Here is a 20,863-nt window from a genome sequence, read left to right as displayed (position 1 = left end):
CACAGAATGTTTCTCAACTGAGATCTTTCTTGGGCCTAGTAAATTATTACCGAAAATTCTTGCCCAACCTGTCCTCAGTGCTACACCCCTTGAATTGCTTACTCCAACTTGGCAATAAGTGGCACTGGTCCCAGGACTGTGAAAAGGCCTTCAAGCAAGCAAAGGAGTTAGTGACATCAGACAATGTGTTGACACACTATGACCCCCAAGTGCCTCTCAAGCTACTATGTGATGCTTCGCCTTACGGAATCGGAGTCGTGCTATCACACCGATTCAGTGATGGAACAGAGCGACCAATAGCATTTGCCTCCCGATCTCTGAATACAGCAGAGCGTAACTATGCGCAAATTGACAGAGAAGCTCTTAGTCTGGTCTGGGGAGTGAAAAAGTTCAACCAATATCTTTATGGTAAGCACTTTACCCTCCTCACGGATCATAAACCCCTTGTTTCCATCTTTAATCCAGCTAAGGGAGTGCCAGCCATGGCCGCTGCACGACTGCAACGGTGGGCTTTGTTCCTGAGTGCTCACACCTACAGCATTGAGTACAAGGGCACACAACATCATGGGAACGCTGACGGGCTGTCCTGTTTGCCACTACAAGTTGCACCACCTGTAAAGACCAAGGAAGCTGTGGATATGCTCCAGATGGCACAAGTGGATCCTCTACCAGTCACAAGTGAGGAGATCGCACGAGAGACAGGCCGCGACCCTGTCTTGTCCAAAGTCTACGAGTTGACGCTGAAAGGCTGGCCACGCCACGGTGACTCATCCTTACCGGGCTATTCAAGTCGACGAGAACAGCTCACAGTGCATCAAGGATGCATTTTGTGGGGGGCGAGGGTAGTCATACCACCGAAGCTGCGCCAGAGGGTTCTCACTGTGATACATGAGGGACACTTAGGCGTGGTGAAAATGAAAGGCCTCGCAAGGAGCTTTGTATGGTGGCCTGGAATCGATGAAAAGCTTGAAGAACTAGCCAAGACATGCTATGGGTGTCAACAGACCCAAAAGTCTCCACCAACAGCCCCACTGCATGTGTGGGAATGGCCTACAAAACCATGGCAACGTGTGCACATTGACTACGCAGGACCTTTTCTGCACAAAGACCGCAACCTCTGCAAAGACAGTTGAACTCTTACGGGCCCTGTTCGCACGCACAGGCCTTCTGCATCAGATCGTGAGTGACAACGGAACACCTTTCACTGCCGAAGAGTTTCAGCGCTTTGTTAGAAAGAACGGCATACAACACACCACCATTGTGCCGTACCATCCAGCTTCTAACGGCCAAGCTGAACGTTTCATTCAAACTTTCAAACATTCAATAAAGGCCATGGATAAAGACACAGCATCGCTGCGGCAGAAGATAGCAAACTTTCTGCTGGCCTATCGCAACAGCACCCATGCTGTAACAGGACAGACCCCTGCTATGCTCTTCCTAGGGCGCCCCCTGCGATCACGCTTAGACTTACTGAAACCCAGTCTACAGCAACATGTACAGAAGAAACAGTCTGAATCTGCTCTCCGATCCCAGACACGCTCATTGCGTACATTCCAAGTGGGACAACAGGTGATAGCCAAAGACTACCGCAATAAAGGACAAAAGTGGCAGACTGGCACCATCGTTTCACAAACAGGACCGTTGACATACCAAGTGAAAGTCGGGCAGGACCTAGTGTGGCGTAGACACGTGGATCAGCTGTTGGATGCATCTGGATCGACAAGCGTAGATGCCAACTATACGCCATTACATGGTGACTTCGAGTTCAGTGCCGAAGCCCAAGACACCGGCGGCCCTGAAGATGATGCAGGTGGCTCTGCACCAGCGTCACCTGTTCCGCAACGTCCTGCTGTGAACCCTGTTCCGCAAAGTCCTACTGCGAACACTTCACCAGTGAGACGTTACCCAGAAAGGATTAGGAGACCTCCTGAGAGATTCCAGGACTGAGGCAGATTGAGAGTAGATAAATAGTTAGGGTTTAGTTAGTTCTTGTTATTAATACTCAGGTAAAGCAGTTTAGTTAAATGGGGATATCAATGCTGGAAGGGAGGAGTGTTATGTATGGGAATATATGGGTCTACTTTATTTCATTGCGCATTGACAGTGATTGTTTTAATAGTAATAAGCAATAAACACTCCCCCTCTGTGTGCTGGAACACTGGCGAAATCCTAAGCTGGGGTGATGGATGCATAGCATCTTGCTGCCCTGAACTCCCACTACGCCACAGTCCCCAACCTTAGATCACAGTAAATGCCACCTCCATAGAGAGCCCCCGCCAGAGTAGTCCTGTTGACATACCATCTGTGTATGAGGCTTACAAGGATGTGTTCTGCCCACAAAGAGCAGCCCAATTGCCCCCTCACAGACCCTGGGACTGCAGCATTGATCTGATCCCGGGCAAACCACTGCCTCGTGGAAGAATATATCCCCTTTCTCTACCGGAACAACAGGCCATGAAAGACTACATCAAGGAGGCTTTAGAGCTAGGGTATATTCGCCCCTCCAAATCTCCCGCTGCATCCTCTTCCTTCTTCATAACCAAGACTGATGGTAGCATCAGACCTTGTATAGATTATCGTGACCTGAACCAAATTACCGTCAAGTTCCGATATCCCCTTCCGCTTGTCCCGGCAGCTTTGGAACAACTACGAGGAGCCAACGTGTTCTCCAAACTGGATCTCCGAAGTGCATACAATCTCGTTCGCATTCGTCACAGGGATGAATGGAAAACAGCCTTTGTGACCCCCACGGGACATTATGAGTATTTGGTCATGCCGTATGGACTGTCTAACGCTCCCTCTGTCTTCCAGGGTTTCATGAATGAAGTGTTCCGGGAGTACCTGAATCAGTTTGTGGTCATATTCATGGATGACATCCTGGTCTTCTCGCCCAACCTCAGTGAACACATCAAACATGTCACCCTGGTGCTGACCAAGCTCCGGGAATTCCACCTGTTCCTGAAGGCGGAGAAGTGCATGTTCCACTTGTCCTCCGTTCAGTTCTTGGGCTACAACATCAGTCTAGAGGGGGTCTCCATGGATGAAGGAAAAGTGGGTGCAGTTCTGTCCTGGCCAGTTCCCAAGACCATCAAGGACCTCCAGCGTTTCCTGGGGTTTGCAAATTTCCACAGACATTTCATCAAGAACTACAGTCTGCTCTCTGCATCCTTAACTTCCTTACTTCGTGGCAAACCTAAGACCCTTAAATGGAGCCCAGAAGCGTCCCAAGCCTTCCAGGACCTCAAGGAGGCGTTCACAACGGCCCCTGTTCTCCGTCAGCCTGACCCGAATCGGCAGTTCGTCGTGGAGGTTGATGCGTCCAGCGCAGGAGTTGGTGGCGTCCTCTCCCAACACCATGGCAACCCTCCACGTCTCCAGCCATGTGCCTACTTCTCAAGGAAGCTCTCCTCGGCAGAAAGCAACTACGACATAGGCAACCGAGAACTCCTAGCCATCAAACTTGCCCTTGAGGAGTGGCGTCATTGGCTGGAAGGTTCCAAACATCCATTCCTGGTCCTTACAGATCACAAAAATCTGCAGTACCTGAGAGATGCCAAACGCCTCAACCCTCGTCAAGCAAGGTGGGCCCTTTTCTTCACAAGATTCACCTTCACCATCAGTTACCGCCCTGGGTCCCACAATTGCAGAGCCGACGCCCTGTCCCGCATACACAGCACTGAGGAAGCTCTTGAACAGCCTGAGACCATCATTCCTGCTGGTGTGGTCGTGAGTCCCATCCAATGGGCCTTGGATGACCAGATTGCTGCTGCCACAGAAGCTGATCCAGCACCTCCGACCACTCCAGCCAACCTCATCTTTTTTCCCCGGAAGTTCCGCACTCAACTTCTGACTGCAGCACACGCTTGCCCAGGCACAGGACACCCCGGAAGTGCTCCAACCCTCTCGCTCCTTCAGGATCGCTACTGGTGGCCTGGAATGGCCAAAGATGTGAAGAGATTCGCAGCAGGTTGTGTGGAGTGTGCCATGACCAAGTCACCCAGACACCTTCCAACAGGGAAGCTGGTTCCACTTCCCATTCCACGAAGACCATGGTCACACCTTGGGTTGGACTTCATCACAGACCTCCCTCAGATGGCAACACCTGCATCTTAGTAATAGTGGATAGATTCTCAAAGTCCTGCAAGCTCATCCCTCTGCCAGGTCTACCTACAGCCTCTGAGACTACCGAGGCGCTGTTCACCCACATCTTCAGGAACTTCGGTATACCAGAAGACATTGTCTCTGACAGGGGACCCCAATTGATCTCGCGCTTTTGGAGAGCCTTCCTGCATCGCATGGGTGTCACTGTGAGTCTAACATCGGGATACCACCCTCAGTCCAATGGGCAAACGGAAAGGAAGATCCAGGAGGTGAGCCGTTTCCTACGCACCTTCTGCCACAACCAATAGAACGCTTGGTGCAAGTTCCTCTCCTGGGCGGAGTACGCTCAGAACTCCCTGCGTCAACCCTCAACAGGCCTCACACCCTTCCAGTGCGTACTTGGCCATCAACCACCACATTTCCCCTGGTCCTGTGAACCCACTGAAATGCCGGCAGTGAACACCTGGTTCCAGGAGAGCCAGAGGGTCTGGAGTCAAGCCCACCGCCACCTGCAACAAGCGGTTCGTCGCCAACAACACCACGCTGATAAACGGCGGTCAGCTGCGCCGGACTATGCAGTGGGACAAAAAGTGTGGCTCTCTACCAGGGACATCCACATGCGTCTCCCCTGCAAGAAGCTAAGTCCAAAATTCATAGGTCCCTTCCCAATAGTGAAACAGATCAATCCTGTCACGCATCGTCTTCAGCTGCCCCCTGATTATCACTTTCATCCTGCTTTTCATGTCTCTCTCTTGAAACCATATCACTCACCCCACTCTCCTTCCTCCACAGAACCTGGTGCTGTCGCAGAGCCCCCCTTGCCGCTTCTCCTGGACGAGGGTCCCGTGTACGCCATCAGGGAGGTTCTCGATTCCCGGCGTCGCCATGGCCGTCTCCAATACCTTATCGACTGGGAGGGGTATGGCCCGGAGGACCAGTCGTGGGTCAACCAGAGTGACGTCCTGGACCCCACTCTTCTTGCTGAGTTCCACCAATCCCATCCCAGTCGGCCAGCCCCTCGACGCCGTGGTCGCCCTCTTCGTCGGGTACCCTCGTCCACAGTTGCGCCTCCAGGAGGGGGGGGGGGGTATTGTCACAGTCAGGCCAGGTTCCCAAGCGATTAATCAGCCCCACTCTACCACACCTGCCCGTTCACGATCCCCAGAGTACTAACATTTCACCCCAACCAATCAGTCATCTCTGCTTATTCCCTCTCCCCTGATTGGTTGTCACTCTCACCTGCACCTTGTTAAACTGTGGCCTACTTAAACTCCACTCACCCAGCACTCTGTCTCTGGCCTCTTCACTGGATGCCGCAGAAACTCTACGACTCCACGTCTCTGGAAGCAAGTTTGTAGAACCCTCTCCTGAGTTTCCTTTTGGACCCTTGTTTCTCCTTGTGCGGTATGGTTGATCTTCTGAGCGTTGTTATTTGACTTTTCTCATTTATCCTTGGACATTCCCAGTGATGACTTTCTCATGCCAGTGAAACGGAGTGCTGTTGTTAATAAATCACCTTTGCTTGAATTCTTGTCTTGTCTGTCTCTGTGGGTCCTGACAGAAGCATGGTAGTGGGACTAACATTTGGGCATGCATGAATGCTGTCAACATTGGCAATCTGAAATACACCTAAAAGAAACATGCATGTCAACATGCACTCTGACTACTGAAGCAGATCAAGATATTCTCCATAGGATTGCATTCAAATCTCACACCAATCTATTTAAGCCAGATGCAGACTCAAAATGTAAAGGTTCAATGCAAAGAAAGGTTGAAACGCACACTGATGACCTCCCTTTTCATCCCTTTTCATTTCGTTTCATTTCGAGACGATTCGAGCCAACACAGCCCCTTCTCTACCGGATTTTAATCTGAGGTGTACTCACTTTTGTGAGTACATGTTCAAACATTAATGGCTGTATTTTGTTTTTTTCTGAGTGAAAAAGAAATTTAAGCGGTTAAATAAGTTGTTAAAAGGTCACTAATCATTGTGTCAAAGTGAAATTTCTGTAATGCTTTCCTATGAAAAGATATACTCAAAAATCTGAAAAACTGTGAGGGGTGTATTCACTTTCGTGATATACTGTACATACTGGTATTACATATATTTGAACTCCCATTGGGATATATATTTTTAAAAAAACAATAATAGTAATATTTTTTGTTTATTTTGGTGTATATTAATTATTTCATTATTTATTTTGTTTTGCATTACTTTTTTTCCAACTTGCCCCAGACCCCCACTTTTAAGACCACATATGAAGAGTTCAGATGCAAAACCCCCTAACTCCATTTCTGAAGACCTGCACTTCTATATTTTTAGAGAAGAACACCGTTGTTGGTTTAGTTTACATTCATTTACTTGATAATACATATAAATAGTTATATTACATAAATAAAATTAAAACAAATGTAATTTTGATAGATTTGTATTAAATAAAAATTAATTAAGATTATTTTCTGAAAAGGCACTTAGGGGTTTTGCATCTGAACTCTTCATATCTAAATTAATATAGATGAATTCCATGATTGAAGTGAGATTGACCTATTGATCTATTGATCTCTATTGTAAGTCGCATTGGATAAAATCATCTGCAAAATGTAATGTAAAGTAATGTAACTGAGTAAAGTGACTTCAATATGATCCTGTTGTCCAGCCTGAATAGTTTTAGGTAATTAATAAACAACAATCTCCTTGATGGTTGCAATAACATTGTGAAACATGTTTGTAAAACCCTCTATAATCAGTATTTATTCAAGTAGCAATATACACGTAATGTCACTGCGTGTCCTGTATTTCTCCCCTTGATGAATTTCTGCCCATTTGATAAATGATCACTGTTATCAAATTCCTAAGAGGATAGCAGGGATGTGTAGAGTATATACATGTACATGTGTCTACCTCAACTCCCAGGGCTTGCAGTCTGGATGGCACCCAGCTGAAGATGACACATGCAGTGATGATCTTCGGCCTCGGTCTTGGCCCTTCAGTGTCAGTTGTGCGAGACGTGAGGAGTGTGAGGTCAGGACAGAGGCCAGACAGGAAAGGCTCTTCTCTGACAGGGTGTCATCCAGCCTGGGAGAGACATCAGGTTATAGTTAGTCAACTTACGTGTTACGTGTATTGTATATGTAGAAAAGGACTGGAATCGTAAAACAAAGATAGGAAGAAACATGACACCCAGACAGGCACGCGCACACACACACACGCACGTACACACACACACACACACGCACACACACACACACACACACACACACACGCACACACACACACACACACACACACACACACACACACACACACACACACACACACACACACACACACACACACACACACACACACACACACACACACACACACACACACACACACACACACACTCACTGTGCTGAGGTGGATGATGTGAGCACATCAGTCAGCTTTTGAAGGACATCATCTGGGCTGAGGAGTTCAGTCTGGTCCATCTCTGGTGTCTTCACATACGTCTGCAGGTCAAACCCCTTCAGATACTCTTCTGAAGTCTCAAACCTAAACTGTCTAGTCTCCCACTGTCCTGGTAAGAGCATCTCTACAGACAGAGTTCCTGAGGTCCTGTCAATGTGCTCCACTACAGCATGCTGATTCAGCTCATTCAGACAGTAATACAGGTTGATTCGTCTGTCATCCCCACCATCTTTACTGATGTTGTGTTTGACTAATTGCACTGTTGGCTCTGAGCTCTGTGATTGGCTGGTGTTCTGTGGCATTAGCGGTCTTAAGAGGTTCTGATTGGACTTCAGAGAGAGGCCTAGAAGGAAGCGGAGGAAAAGGTCGAGGTGTCCATTCCTACTCTGTAAAGCCAGATCAACGGCCATCTTGTATAGGTCATGAAGTGTTGCTGCTCTGAACAGAGCAGAGAGCTGAGAGGATTGCTGTTGGTCAGACATGTTTCTCTCGCTGTTGGTGAAACAGAGGAACACATATAATGCTGCAAGGAACTCCTGAATGCTGAGATGCACAAAGCTGAACACACTCCCCTGGTACAATCCAGCCTCCTCTTTGAAGATCTGAGTGCACACTCCTGAGTACACAGATGCTTCTGTGACATCAATGCCACATTCTCTCAGGTCTTCATCATAGAAGATCAGATTTCCCTTCTCCAGTTGCTGGAAAGCCAGTCTCCCCAGCCTGAAAATCATCTCTTCATCTCTTCCTTCAAGCTCTGTGTACTTGATGTTTTTATTTGTAACCTGAATGATGAGGAAGTGTGTGTACATCTGCGTGAGAGTCCTTGGCATTTCTACGCTCCCTGATCCATCTGATGTTCTCTCTACTACTGTAGCTGAAATCCAGCTGAAGACTGGAATGTGGCACATAATGTAGAGGCTCCTGGATGACTTCAGGTGAGCAATGACTCTACTGGCAAGGATCTCATCACCGAGTTTCTTCCTGAAGTACTCTTCCTTCTGTGGGTCGTTAAACCCCCTTATTTCTGTCACCTGGCTCACATACTCAGGGGGGATCAGACGAGCTGCTGCTGGTCGGGTGGTGATCCAGAGGAGAGCAGACGGAAGCAGATTCCCCTTGATGAGGTTTGTTAGCAGCACGTCAACTGGGACTGACTCTGACACATTACAGCACTTTGGGTTTGAGGAGAAGTTAAGAGGAAGTCGGCATTCATCCAGACCATCAAAGATGAACATGGGTTTTTGCCCTGAACTGGTGAAGACTCTTGGATCCTTTACCTCTGAGAATAAGTGTGTGATAAGATCCACCAGACTGATGAACATGGGTTTTTGTTCTGAAGTGGTGAAGAGTCTTTGAATCTCTACCTCTGAGAAAAAGTGCTTGATAAGATCCACCAGACTGATGGTTTTGTCCTTCATCAGGTTCAACTCACGAAAAGGAAGTGGAAATATGAAGTCGACATCCTGATTGGACGTTCCTTCAGCCCAGTCCATAATGAGCTTCTGCACAGAGACTGTTTTTCCAATGCCTGCTACTCCCTTTGTCAGCACAATTCCCATAGGTTTGATGTCTTTAGATGATGACTTGACGTCTGCAGATGAGGGTTTGACTTGTTTAGATAATCGTTCAAAGACGTCACTGCATTTGATTGGCTTGTCTTGGACTGCTTCTCCCCAGGATGCCCTCTCTATCTGTCTGATCTCATGTTCTTCGTTGACCTCTCCTCTTCCCCCCTGTGTGATGTAGAGGTCCGTGTAGATGTCTCTGAGCAGTGTGGGGTTTCCTTGATGCGTGAGTCCCTCCATCAGACTCTGAGACTTCTTCAGCAGACGAGATTTGTGGACCTGTTTCATTCCTAAAGGATCACAATGGAAGCTGTGTATGACACACACACACACACGCACACACACACACACACACACACACACACACACACACACACACACACACACACACACACACACACACACACACACACACACACACACACACACACATCAGAACAAATTTGTGGCAAAACACATGTTGATGTAATTTACTAGTTAAACAATGTCAACAGTCCTGTGCAAAGCAAGAAGTGAACCGGATTCCAACCGACACAGCGGCTTATAGAGTTGCTGCACACGACTAAAACACAAAAGGCACACTGATCTGCAATAAAATCCAGGTTGCTCGGCTGACAAAGTGCAAAGGAGTAGAGTGGAAGTTTATGATCATCATGACACATTTGTTCATGCTACAGTGATCCATGAACTTTGACTAGCTTAGCTACATACTCCCTCTTTTTACTTGTCTTAAAGCAAGACCACACTTAACATGAAAAATAAGACACTTTGCCACAATTATAAACCCCAGCCAACGATTTTAACTGTATTAAGCCCCAAAATAGTGGCATACCCCTTAAATTCCTTTTCAAATAAAAGTACCAAGTAAAGTTCCATGTAAACGTTCCTCCAAAAAGTAAACCAATTTCCAACCGACCAACAGACAGTGTGCGGCAAAAAAGTACCATGTCATTTGTGCAGAGTGGACTGTGTTAGAAGCCAGTGTAGCCTGTATTTGATACAAACTTCTGATTAGCAGGAACATCTCCTTTGAAGTTCAGAGGCTGATCCATGGACCTGTCAGTCTTCGTGGACACACAGCTCGGCACTGGAGAGGACGATCCCTTATGCTGCATGGTACTGGAGACACAGAAAGTGTGTCAAAACAAAGCCCTCCAAAAAGCAAACAGATTTCTGACTGACCAACAGTCACAGCAAACCAACTGACATCTTGTCATAGCAAAAACTGACTGACATACAGTCCCATCAAAAAAAGAGCAATTTGTGCATACCGGGTCGATTTAGAAGCCAATGCAACATGCATCTGATACACACCTCTGATCAGCAGGATCATCTCCTTTGAAGTGCCAAGGGAGATCCATGGACCAGTCACTCTTCATGGACACACAGCTCAGTACTGAAGAGGATGGTCTTTTAAGATGCATGGTACTGGAACACAAACACACACGCACACGCACAGACACACACATTGTTCAAAATATGACATCAAAGCCATGTTTAGAGTAGATTCCATGCTCCCTGATTATAGTGGATGGATTTAGAAGCCAGTGTGGCCTGTATTTGATGCACACCTACACAGTAAATTGTGTAGTGTTAAAATAACACTTAAAGAGTTAAAATTAACACTGTTCTAGTGTCTATTTGGTCCTGCTCCAGATCAGTGTTAAACACTGGTGTTAGATTTATAGTGTTAAGCTAACACTATAAAGAGTAAAGCAGTTTCGGGGAGCACCCTACTAAAAATTTTTAGTTCTATGAAGGTTCCTGGAACACAAGCCCTTGGTTCCAGTTTAGTTCTGGGTACGTCCCCAGAGAGTCATGTTTGGTTATTTTTCCGTTCTCACTTCGTTGGCAGGAAAGTTTAATTTTCGTTCCTAGAATGTTATATGTGTAGTTCCCATTCCGTTCCCTTATTGTTCTCTCACCGTCACTTTATTCCTGTTCATGTCATGTTTGTTCCCTTGCCATTCCAATATGGTTTCCTTAACCTTGTTGGTTGCATATTTGGTTCCTTAGACATGCTCCTGATGTTCCCCCAACCTTGTTTATTATTGTGAATGTGTTTTGGTCCTTCCCCACTATCTCTCACCATAGTTGAGGTACCCTGATCATGGTACTTAAGCACCTCCCATCCTCCACCATGACTGACACACCCTGTGTCAGGCATTAGATTGCCACACTGCTCTCTTAAGATAATGTTTGAAGTTGCTGGAAATATGTAAAATGTCTATATTCTCTATATCAGTCTATGCTGTACTGCACCACAAAGTGAGAGAAATATCAGCTGAGCATGTATGAACACTGTCATGGACTAACACAAGTCCATGACAAAAAATGGGGACAGAGACGTGTAATCAGCGTTTCTTTGATTTATTATTAGCAACCAATCAACAGACAAATCTAGACTAGTGGGTAGATGGGATTTATCAGTCATCAGTGGTGTAGTGAGAACGGGTGTTGGATGATTGTAATGTGGTGTATGCGTGTTGCATGTTACATCTCAAGAAGTCCAAAACAAAGAAAAAAGTCAGCAGCGTGGATGCCTGGGTGCCGAGAGAGAGTGGTAGTTGGAACTGGAGGCTTTTAGTAGGCAGTAGCGCAGGTGCGGCCGCTTCCAATCATCCAGGCCCCGCCCTCGGGCTCACTCCCTGTCAGCTGAGAGAGGCAAATTAGTCATCTGTGTTTTAAGATGCCAGGGGCATCACACCTCCCCCCATAAAAACTTCAGAATTCTCTCTGCATCAACAACACTGTTAGCATCAGTCAAATGTCAAATTGATCAACGTCCCACCCAGTCTAGTTAGGTAACAACAACAAAAAACAAATAAACAACTAAACAGCACACTACTAAACTGAATATCTAATCCGGTAGTCGACCCAACCCAATCTAAAGCAGATAACATTAGCCGAACCCATCAAATCATCCTAAGGGGCGGGAGAACGAGATAGTGGGTCCGCGGTGACGTTCTCTCGGCCCTTGATGTGGGTGATGCGCAAATTATAGGGCTGCAGGAATAGACTCCAACGCATGAGTCGCTGGTTTGGGTTCTGTAGGGACTGTAAGAAAACCAACGGGTTATGGTCACAGTAAATGTGGATGGGTTCGGCACTACCACCAAGATACACTTCAAATGTCTGCAGAGCCCAAACCAACGCCAGAGCTTCCTTCTCTATCGTAGAATAATGTAATTGGTAAGAATTAAATTTACGAGAGAAGTAGCAAACAGGGTGTTCTACTCCATTGACATCATCCTGAAGTAGAACAGCCCCAGCTCCGACCTTACTGGCGTCTACTTGTAGTTTAAACGGACGGTCAAGGCGCGGTGCGGCTAGTAGAGGCTCAGAAGTGAGGAATGCCTTGGCCCTTGCAAAAGCGGTCTGACAAACGGCCGTCCACTCAAACGGTTGCCCTTTTTTCAGCAAGTTAGTGAGTGGTGCCACGACGGAGGAGAAATTCGGACAGAAACTGCGGTAATACCCTACCATGCCTAAAAAACTCATCAATTGGCGTCGGTTGGCGGGAGGAGCCAGGGCGTCGATAGCGAGTACCTTCGATCTCACTGGTCGAACCGACCCCTGACCAACCACCTTGCCCAAATAAGTCACCGTCGCCCTGGCGAACTCACACTTCGCCAGGTTGACGGTGAGTTTAGCTTGGGCAAGGCGGCTGAACAGCTGCCGTAGGCGGTCGAGGTGGGAGGTCCAAGTATCACTGTACGTAACAGCGTCGTCCAGGTAAACAGCGCAACCATCCAAGTTGGCCACCACCTGATTCATCAATCTTTGAAATGTGGCTGCGGCATTTCTCAAGCCAAAGGGCATCACCTTGTATGAATATAGACCACTGGGGGTAACGAACGAGGACACCTCGCGGGCACGTTGTGTCAATGGGATCTGCCAATAGCCTTTTAGTAAATCAATCTTGGTTACAAATTTGGCTGAACCGACCTGGTCCACACAATCCTCCATGCGCGGAAGGGGAAATGAATCAGGTTTAGTAACACTGTTTAATTTTCGATAATCAGTACAAAATCGATTGCTGCCATTTGCCTTTTTCACCAGTATGCAAGGACTGGTCCAGCTCGAATAGGATCTTTCGGCCAAGTCGTTATCCATTAGGTATCGTACCTCGTTCTCCAATAACTGCCGCCGCTCACCCGACACCCTGTAGAAACGTTGCCGTACCGGGGGCGCGTTGCCGACATCAATGTCATGGCTAATTAAATCTGTCTGAGTAGGGGTATCCGAAAACAGCGACGGGAATTCTTTAATCAACGCTCCCAATTCTGCCGCCTGTTCCGGTGTCAAATGGCTCAACAATAGAGGCAAATTTGCTAACGACTCGGAATTATTTAATTTACCAAGAAGCACGGCATCGTCGGGTTCACAGACCGGCGGCTCCTCCAGCGCTGCCACCGCTGGAGGAGGAGCAACGCACGAGACCATGCAGGACGGTGACCTGTCAAAATTACTCGCCGTGGTTAGCGCAGGGGTGTCAAGAGCCGGGTTGGGAGTGTCCCTACGTTGAGTGTCACGGTCACGGATATGGTAGAGTTTAAGGAGATTGGCATGGCACCGCTGGGTACGTCTCTTTCGGTCAGGCGTAGCCACTACGTAATTATCATTCCTATAGCACCGGATGATTTTGTATGGACCAGCGTAACGAGCCTGAAATGGAGAGCTCACCACCGGCAGGAGAACCATCACCAAATCACCAGTCTTGAAAGAACGCAACTCTGTCTTTCGATCGTACACTTGCTTCATCTTTCTTTGCGACTTCCTCAGCTGTTCCATAGCCAATCTGCCTGCCATGAACAGGCGTCGCCTAAATCCGTTCACATAATCGGTCAATGTCTGAGGCGGCTCATTACTTAAACAACCGTCAAATAGGGACGAAACTTGTCCTCTCACCGTGTGTCCGAACACTAATTCGTTAGGACTAAATCCTGTGCTTGTCTGGGTTACTTCTCTGATTGCTAAAAGCAACCAGGGAAGGCCCTCCTCCCAGTCTCCACCCAGCTCGACACAGTACGACCTTAACATTGACTTGTACGTCTGGTGGAAACGCTCCAACACTCCTTGGCTTTGCGGATGTCTCGCGGAGGAGGTATTGTGCGTCACTTTTAATACCCGAAGTACTTGGGAGAACATTTTAGACGTAAAGTTCGAACCTCGGTCGGTCTGGATTATTTTTGGTAATCCGAAAATGGATATGAACTGAGAAAGGGCTTTTACCACTGGCTTGACAGTGATTGAGCGCAGTGGATAGGCGGCAGGGTAGCGCGTAGTCTGACACATGACGGTGAGCAGGTACAAGCAGCCGGACTTGGAACGAGGCAGCGGCCCAACGCAATCAACTACCAGGTGCTCGAAAGGTTTAGGCGCGGGTACTATCGGTCGAAGGGGCACCGGTTTGGGCACTTGGTTAGGCTTGCCAGTTAATTGACATACGTGACAGGTTTTGACGTGGGAAGTAACAGCCCTCTTAACTCGTGGCCAATAGCAATGACGGACAATCCGATCATATGTCTTTTTAATTCCCATATGCCCCGTTTCATCGTGTGCTGTGGTTAACACCATTTCGCGAAGGGAGCAAGGCACCACCACTTGCCAAATGGGTTCAATGCCACGGGGTTTGAGATATTTACGCAAAAGAATCCCATCATTCACGAAATAACCATGAGGGTGCCCAGAATCCTGTATATCTTTCACTTTATCGAATAAGGGCCGTAATGAAGAGTCATTCGTCTGTGCTGTTATCAACTGTTCACGTGTGAGAGAGTGGTGCAAATGGGAGAGCGGCACTAGTGGTTTCCCGAGATCTAAGCGATCCTTCTCAGCGCGCGCTGCCGCGCGCGTAACAATTGTCGCGGGAGATACAAAGTGAAAAATGTCATCACTATCTTCATCACAAAATGGTAACAAATTAGGCTCCCAACTACACTCACCATCCCGGTTAGCCGGTACATCAGGCCAAACCAATGACTTGGCCAATCCATTGCCAAGGATCATGGAGACGCCATGCAGTGGAAGGGCAGGGCGCACGCCCACCAGCACCTCTCCTTCTAGTAGACCTGAGGAAAGATACACCTTATGCAAAGGCACAGATAACACGTTCATGTCGATCCCGCGCACCAAAACGGACTGACCCGAATCAGATCTGGAGGAGAAGGGCAGTACTGATTGCAGAATAAAGGACTGAACAGATCCCGTATCACGCAATATTTTGATTGGCACCTTCTCCCCATTGTCGCCCAGTGACACTAAGCCGTCAGAAATAAACGGGGCAAAACTGGACCCAATATCGGACTCAATTGTTGTCGTAGTTTGTCCAGACAAAGAGGCTGCCAAGGCAGAGCCCAACGCAGTGCCAGTGTTTGAATCTCGATATTGCGATTTCTCTCTATTTTTACGCTTCAACTCCTCACACTCAAATTTCCAGTGCCCCACACCCCCGCAATAAGGTCCAATACGCTTTGAGACCCCCCAGAACGAGTATTATCAGGCGGCGAGATGGTTTTAAGTTGAGGTTGGCGCGTACCTTGGCGAACCCAGTGCGAGCGGTCATTACGCGGAGTGGACGCATACGCAAACTTAGTTTTGTGGATCAAGGCATAGTCATCCGCCAGCACCGCAGCCTCTGCCACAGTAGCAACCTGATGTTCACTAATATAGGTAGCGATGTCTTCAGGGAGACAATTTTTAAATTGTTCCACTAAAACCAAGTTAGACAGATCCTCCTGTGACCCAACCTCAGTAGAGGTACACCAGCGTTTGAACTGAATAGACAGCTCATCCGCAAACTCCACGTAACTTTGGTCTGACGGTTTTCGCATACCTCGGAATTTCTGACGATAGGCTTCTGGTACCAATTCATAAGCTTTCAAAACGGCTCTCTTTACGGACGCGTATTTACGACTCTCCTCCGTGCCCAGAGCCGAATATGCCTGCGCGGCTCGACCAACCAGCGCACACTGCAGCAGCAGACAGCGAGTCGTGTCCTCCCAACTATACAAATCCGCTACTCGCTCAAACAGGTTGAAAAAAGTGTCGACGTCGGCCTCGTCGAACTTGGGAAGCAGTCTGATATTTTTTGTAATATCAGGGTGGCTCGGGCTAGAACCAATTTTGCCTTCTTCAATCAATGCTAAGCGTTTGCGTTCAATAGCCAGCCTTTCTCGTTCCAGTTCCTGCTTCCCAAGTTCAATCTCACGCTCAAATTTACATTTTTCGGCGAGTACCTGTTGCTCTTGGAGCTGATGCCTACTCTTGTCCAGCTGGAGGAGTAGGAGTTCCTTCTGCTGTTCAAACGAAAGGGTTAAATTAAATTCTAGGTCGGTGGCTGGCGACATAAGCTCTTTCTTAACCAGCGCCTCCCTCAGCAATATTTTCAACATCTGTTTGTTCCTCTTGTCATTACTTGTCAGGGATACCTCATAATGTTCTGCAACTGTAATTAACTGGGCTTTTGATAATTTCCCAAACGCCTCCTCGGTAGGAGTTTCAATGAATTCCTCAACTTCAGACATTGCCTTGATTCCACCACTAATCAATGAAAAAACGTGGGACCACGATCATCGGGTTTAACAAATTAATACTGTTATCCCTAAGAACCCGCGAGTAACAATCCCATCTTCCTAACCATGGGATACATAGACTGTGCTAAGTAGATCCTAGTCTTCAGACGGTTAGTGACGGGGGGTTGTTACGCACCTGAACCCGAGAGTACGAGAGACAACTATGCCACCTCGCGACTCTGGACGTGCTCCCGAGACAAGACGCTACTACCCGCCTTCACCGTCACAAAAACAAAAAAAAATGAGACGCCCAAGGGCATCTCCTATGCCTACCAGGGAAGGCACTCGCGGGTCTATGGATACGCAGTAATGGGAAACACCGACGGAAAAAACGCCCTAATTGAAATAATTCAATCGACCGCACACGCCTCCAGCCCCCACCAAAAGACGCAACAGGCAAGGGAAAGAGAGAAAAAAAATGTTCACCGGCAACCCAGGCATGCTGCGTCGATCAACAACGAAAACCAACAAAAAATCTGACTTATTTCACAAGCCCCCATGTGTCATGGACTAACACAAGTCCATGACAAAAAATGGGGACAGAGACGTGTAATCAGCGTTTCTTTGATTTATTATTAGCAACCAATCAACAGACAAATCTAGACTAGTGGGTAGATGGGATTTATCAGTCATCAGTGGTGTAGTGAGAACGGGTGTTGGATGATTGTAATGTGGTGTATGCGTGTTGCATGTTACATCTCAAGAAGTCCAAAACAAAGAAAAAAGTCAGCAGCGTGGATGCCTGGGTGCCGAGAGAGAGTGGTAGTTGGAACTGGAGGCTTTTAGTAGGCAGTAGCGCAGGTGCGGCCGCTTCCAATCATCCAGGCCCCGCCCTCGGGCTCACTCCCTGTCAGCTGAGAGAGGCAAATTAGTCATCTGTGTTTTAAGATGCCAGGGGCATCACAAACACAATCTAATGGGGATTAATACCAAAGGTTTTCCTTAATGAAGTCTAAAATATAACCATACCATCTACATCAAGTGCACAATGGAGCAAGCAATGTAACATGTGCTGTTACTGACTAGCTCACAAAGCAAGGCACAAGATGTAGCTAACAAATGCCATAAGCCAAAACGTCCTTTAGCTTGCTTGCAAACATCAAGTGCACAATGGAGCAAACAATGTAACATGTGCTGTTACTGACTAGCTCACAAAGCAAGGCACAAGATGTAGCTAACAAATGCCATAAGCCAAAAGCGCCTTTAGCTTGCTTGCAAAGCAGGTAAACAAGCGCTATGCTGTGCCATGCTGACCAGCCAGCAGGCAGGCAGGCAGGCAAATATTTAAAGCACTGTGACAGTCCAGGTTTATATACAGGCTCAAGAGTACCATGTGACCAGATTGATTAGGAGTTTTTCAGGTGCAAGCAATTGAGTCATGATATACCAGCCCTAAGTAATTAGGTTTGGCCAGGCGCTGATGGACAGATTGGTTGTGAGGGGCCTGCTTGTTACCGGCAAAGGTGTAACAAGTTCTCAAGTTATTTCTTTCACTCAACACATCTTTTGTGTGATGTTGTGTGCATAGCCAAACCTTAGATCAACCCAACCAAGTTGAGTTAAATGAATGAAATGGAATAAATAAATAAAAAAAGATTGTGTACATGATTAAATCTGGAGGAAATACTGTTACTAATATGTAGACGTATATGATTTAATCGGGTGGACAGTCATCATTGCTTATGCTCTGAACAACACAGTATAAACAAAGTTGGGGGAACATCAGGAGCACGTCTAGGGAACCAGACGTGACCAGACCTATAATGTAACCATCAAGGTTATGGGAACCATATGAGAACGATGAGGGAACAAACATGAAAAGCAATAAAGGTACGGTGAGAGAACGGCGAGGGAATGGAATGGGAACCACACATATATCGTTCTGGGAACTTAAATTAAACTTTCCTGGCAACCCAGTGAGAACCGAAACAGAACCAAAAATGACGTATCCGAAACGTATCCAGAACCGAACCGGAACCAATGGCTGCTTGGTTTTTACTGTAACCAAAGGGAACGTTTCTAAGTGGTTGATTTTGGTTTGGTAATAACCCCAACCTTTAGAGAACCAAAAGTCAAACGTTCTCTTAACGTTCTCTGTTACTAGGGATAAAGTAGATTCCATGTTAACTGATCATCAGAACACGTGTGGCAGGCCACATTTTGGTTTGGCTGCATGAAACTGAAAGCTTCTTGTTGCCAATTAGTAGTGGACAAATGATGAGTAATTTGTACATAGTGGATGGTGTTAGAAGCCTGTACTTGATACACACCTCTGATCAGCAGGAACATCTCCTTTGAAGTGCCAAGGGAGATCCATGGATCGGTCACTCTTCATGGACACACAGCTCGGCACTGGAGAGGATGGTCTCTTATGCTGTATGGGACTGGAACACACATGCACATACACACACATTTCATTACACTTAGCTGATGTTTTTATCCAAAGCGAGTTACGGCTATTTTAAGAACAGGGTATTGGTTAGAGCAGTGGTTTTCAAAGTGATGATCGGGGACTCCTGTGGGCCTCGAGGGGAGGGGGAAGAAATTTAAGCAGTTAAACAAGAGTGAACAAGAAATGTGAACAAGAAATTTAAGCAATTAAATAAGTTGTTAAAAGGTCACTAATCATTGTGTCAAAGTTAAATTTCTGTAATGCTTTCCTATGAAAAGACATACTCACAAATCTGCAAAAACTGTGAGGGATGTACTCACTTTCGTGATATACTGTATTAATGGTCTTACCCCCACATGTCCATGGCTGCTGTCTTCTTCTGGACTGGATCCTTTTCCAGGGCTGCCCTGCACATCCCCCTCTAGGGGAACCTCCATCTTTAGCTACTCCCCTGGAACAGACAGACAGGAACATCATCACACACCAGAAACTAATGAACAACTCAAAACGGCTCAGAAAGTTCTACAGACTTGTTTGTGCTCTCCACCTTAGGCCTCCTACTGATGTCTGAACTGATCAAACACACTTCTTTAAGAGACACACAACTATTTTAAACACGAACACACACTGAAAACTTAAAAATAATAGCATAACAACAACAACAACAGCAATAAACATACATCTGCAAAACAATGCATAATGACAACATGATTTGGAAAAAAAACTGCAAATCCACAGAATAGAATGTGTGTGTGTGTGTGTGTGTGTGTGTGTGTGTGTGTGTGTGTGTGTGTGTGTGTGTGTGTGTGTGTGTGTGTGTGTGTGTGTGTGTGTGTGTGTGTGTGTGTGTGTGTGTGCACACATGTGTCCGCTCAGACCTGCGGACGTGCGTCTAAATTAGCCCGAATTGTGTGTCGCTGAAGTGTAGGGGGAGATCAGACTAAGTGGAGCAACTTTTTTCTTTAAAAAACATATTTTTCATCACAGATAAGTGATAAAGGCGTATTAATCTTCACATCATACCCACATTTAAAAGTGGCCTGTTACTATCATAGCAAAAACTCACTGATAAACGTTCATGGTTAAAATAATATAATATTACCTGGAAAAAAATGTGGTTAAGTGGCTCATATTACATCATGCATGATATGTCATGCATTGTCTGATGAAGGGCATGCTGCCCGAAACGTCACATTAAAAATAAGCAACGGGAGCTTGGTGTCGTGGACTTTTCTTTCAATTTTTTCATGGTATTTTTTCTGGTCCTGCACCCAATCTTTTTGAGACGGATGTGCGTGTTTTTCTCTCTAACTGTCATGTACACCAACACAATTACAACATTGTCAGTTATACAATTCCTGCTAATTGTATCTAGATGACGACTTTAGTAATCCTAGGGTACCAAGACCCTTGTTTTAGGTTGCCAGTGTAAGAATTAGTGACCATATGAATCTGCATTCTTTGTTCTTGGAAAGGCTTTGATGGCCGCATGAAATGGCTAAGCATCAGTCCATGCATCGGCAGGGCAAAATGTGTCCGTTGGAACATTGGAATTAATTTGGTTGTGGCCATGGTCAGTTACATTATCAAAAAATGTAAGAAATCATGTATTGCTATCTAACCTTTGAAAAATCATCCTTAAATTCAACAGCTGGTCAAGAAGAAACACCTACCAGTCACATGTTCCAACACTTTTGCACACTGAAAAAATGCTATGGTGTGATACAAATGTGATGATGTCGCGCTAGCCGTTTCTCAGGAAAGAGCGAAAATA

The 20,863-nt window shown here is 46.6% G+C and overlaps 1 protein-coding gene and 1 pseudogene across 1 annotated transcript in view; one reads left to right on the top strand and one right to left on the bottom strand.

Annotated features, from left to right (window-relative positions):
* Positions 1-20,863, bottom strand: part of LOC134464325 (zinc finger protein 501-like) — a 419,382-nt gene that overhangs the window by 198,190 nt on the left and 200,329 nt on the right. The window lies entirely within an intron of this gene.
* Positions 483-1,947, top strand: LOC134464775 (uncharacterized protein K02A2.6-like; annotated as a pseudogene).

Source organism: Engraulis encrasicolus, chromosome 15 (genome assembly GCF_034702125.1).
Source record: "Engraulis encrasicolus isolate BLACKSEA-1 chromosome 15, IST_EnEncr_1.0, whole genome shotgun sequence".
NCBI classification, from domain to species: Eukaryota; Metazoa; Chordata; class Actinopteri; order Clupeiformes; family Engraulidae; genus Engraulis; species Engraulis encrasicolus.
This window is presented reverse-complemented; position numbering and strand designations above follow the sequence as displayed.